This window comes from Passer montanus, unplaced genomic scaffold (assembly GCF_014805655.1).
Source record: "Passer montanus isolate IOZ18808 unplaced genomic scaffold, ASM1480565v1 scaffold1743, whole genome shotgun sequence".
Lineage (NCBI taxonomy): Eukaryota > Metazoa > Chordata > Aves > Passeriformes > Passeridae > Passer > Passer montanus.
In genome coordinates this window covers 1,067-4,436 of record NW_024364749.1, presented here as the reverse complement: position 1 = coordinate 4,436, position 3,370 = coordinate 1,067, and the positions used below count along the sequence as shown (strand labels likewise).

The 3,370-nt window shown below is 47.7% G+C and overlaps 1 pseudogene; it reads right to left on the bottom strand.

Annotated features, from left to right (window-relative positions):
- Nucleotides 1-195: 195 nt before the first annotated feature.
- LOC120500050 lies at nt 196-1,743 on the bottom strand (annotated as a pseudogene).
- Between the last annotated feature and the right edge of the window lie 1,627 nt (nt 1,744-3,370).

Sequence of the window (3,370 nt, the reverse complement as noted above, 5' to 3'; positions counted from 1 at the left end):
CAATTCTTTGTTGACACAATCTGTGGCTAATCTAAATGAGGAGAGAAACGAAATGAGAAATGGCACAAACAATCACATTGGTTTTTTTACAATATAAAAAATGGAAATCACAGGAAAAAATACAAGTACCAACCCAAAAAAATACCAGCAAAGATTACTTTTATTACAAGTGATTTGCAGAAACTGGCCAGCAGTTTAATGTTTCTGAAACCTTCCACTCATTAGTCTCCACACTGCAGCCTTGAGCTCCTGGTTCCTCAGGCTGTAGATGAGGGGATTCAGGGCTGGAGGCACCACCGAGTACAAAAGTGACAGGGCCAGATCCAGGGATGGGGTGGACATTGAGTGGGGCTTCAGGTAGGCAAATGTACCAGTGCTGAGGAACAGAGAGACCATGGCCAGGTGAGGGAGGCAGGTGGAAAAGGCTTTGTGCCTTCCCTGCTCAGAGGAGATCCTCAGCACAGCCCTGAAGATCTGCACATAGGAGAAAACAATGAATACAAAGCAGCAAAATGCTAAACAGATGGAAAACATAAAAAAATCCAAGTTCCCTGAGGTGGGAATTGGAGCAGGAGAGCTTGAGGATGTGTGGGATTTCACAGAAGAACTGGCCCAGGGCATTGCCATGGCACAGGGGCAGGGAAAATGTATTGGCTGTGTGCAGCAGTGAATAGAGAAAGGCACTGGCCCAGGCAGCTGCTGCCATGTGGGCACAAGCTCTGCTGCCCAGGAGGGTCCCGTAGTGCAGGGGTTTGCAGATGGACACGTAGCGGTCGTAGCACATGATGGTCAGGAGATAAAACTCTGCTGACAGGAAGAAGAAAATGAGAAAGACCTGTGCAACACATCCTTTGTAGGAGATGGTCCTGGTGTCCCAGAGGGAATTGTGCATGGCTTTGGGGACAGTGGTGCAGATGGAGCCCAGGTCGCTGAGGGCCAGGTTGAGCAGGAAGAAGAACATGGGCGTGTGCAGGTGGTGGCCGCAGGCTACGGCGCTGATGATGAGGCCGTTGCCCAGGAGGGCAGCCAGGGAGATGCCCAGCAAGAGGCAGAAGTGCAGGCTTTTACCATTAATATATTTGTAAAAACATTTTTATAATCCTTTATTGAAGTCACCATTCTATGTTCAAACTGATCTTTGGCCTCCCTAATTTTTTCCTACATGCTCTAGCATTAAGTACTTCCTGAGAAACCAGACACTCCTTCCAAAGATGATACATCCTCCTTTTATTCTTAAGGTCCTCCAAAACCTCATTGCCTATCCAGGCTGGGTGTTTGCCTCAATGTCTCATCTTTTGGCACACAGAGACAGTCTGTTCCTGTGCCCTCCAGATTGTTATTTTGAAGCATGTCCACTTTTCCTGAAGCTCTTTGCTTTTAAGGGCTGCTTCCCAAGGAACTCTCTGGATAAGCCTCCTACGAAGCCAAAATCTCCAGAAGTCCAGTGTAAGAGTCTGATTGATGTTCCTCCTCATTTCACCAAATATCAAGAACACTATAATTTCATGAACACTCTGCCCCAAGTGGCCTCCAACCACGACATCTCCCACCAGCCCATCTCTATTTGAAAATAAAAAGATCTAACACAGCCCCTCCCCTGGTGGGCCCACTCGCCACTCGTGACAAAAGATTGGTTTCCACACACTCTAAAAATTTCTTGAACTGCCTCTTTTCTACTGTATTAAGTTCCCAGGAAATGTCTGCCAGCAGGAGGAAGTGCCTGATGGAGCTGCTGTTGGACATTTCTGCTGTCTTGGCATGGGGACCTGTAAAAAAAGTAATCATGGAACAGTTTGGTTTACAGAAGGCTTTAAATATCCCAGCACAGCTTGCGGGCACTTTCCCCCCTCTGCCTGCCCAGGGCTCTGCTGCCTGGAGCTGTCCCTGTCAGCAGCTGCTTCCCCGTGCCCAGGGCTGGGCCCTGCCAGTGCTGCCAGAGCCCAGCCCAGCCCTGGGGGCTCAGCTCTGCCCTGCAGACCCCTCCCAGCTCTGGCACTGCCCAGGGGCAGCTCTGTTTGTGGAGGCTCTGATGGCAACATCAGAGCAATCCTGAGGAGGCTGGAAAAGCAGAACTGATGCTGCCTCTAAGACGCCTTGTGCTGATTTTTTTCTCTGCCTCGTTAATTATCATCTGAGAAAAAATGTTTTTATTTTTCTTACTTGAACTGAGAGATGAATATCTGTGTGCAATTTCCCATCCAGGCAGCCCAGAACAGTAGATTAAAAAAGACAGGATTTTCCATTTTATGAAGCCCCTGCCCTGCTCTGCTTGCTATATACCCTCATTTGAAATGTTCTAGAGTTAAATGCCATGCTGAGAAAAATCCTGAACAATGCAACAACCTCATCACACAAGGAGAACACTTCCAAGCCCTACCACCTGTCTCCTTAGGGGAGGTTCCGGGTTAGGAGTGACTGATGGATCAAGTTTTTGACACACAGCTTGCTGGTGAAGGGTCTCAAGAATGGTGTAGAAGAAGGGGAGAATGCGGGGTGCAGTGGGGTCTCTTTTGATCAAAAGGTTTACAATTTAAATCCCACAGAGTCACAATATTGAGTGGTATGGATTTCGTCAGCATAAGTGTGTGGAAAATTTTTAATGATCTACCTCACGATTGATTTTAAAATTTTCTTTGAAAATATTTTGTCATGATCAGTGAGAATTAACTTAAAGTGTCCATATAAGCTCCTTTCTACTTTGGACAACTGACCACCCATTTTTCTCCCTCTCCGCCTTGGGGGGAACAGCCACCGGAATGCCCCAAATCAGTGATGGGATGTGGATCCATATTTTAAAAACACTGTGGCAAAATGGGTGATAAATGTCCTTCATTTTCCCAAACCCACCTGCAATCCTCCACAGGAGGAAACCATCATCATCCCCACCAATGCTGGCTCAGGTGCCTCGAAGTGATGGGAAATCCACTGGGCCAGGCACAATCCAGAATCCCAAGGAGCCCTGGCCTATCTCTCAGCTAACCCCAGCTGGCGTAACGGGATGTCAGGGTCCCTGCTCAGGGGCCAGATGTCACAGTGAGGGTGGCTGGGACAAACCTCTCTGGTTCCCTGACTTCAGGGCGAGGGTGGCAAAAATGAAAAGGAGCGGGTTCAAAGGAGTTGCCCAAAAAGAACTTCAATAATGGGGTGAAAACCAAAAAACATGGAGAAGTTGAGCACAGTACGAAGGGCAGGATCCAAAGACCTGAGATAAAGGGGAAGCAACAACATATACACTTGGGCCTAGAGAACTAGAACAATACCCATATAGGGGAAACAAGTAACCAGTAGGGAAGCCGAACTTGGACAACTTAGCAAAACAAGACTAACGGCTTATGGGAGAACTGCCAAGCTCATCCTAAATGAAACAAAT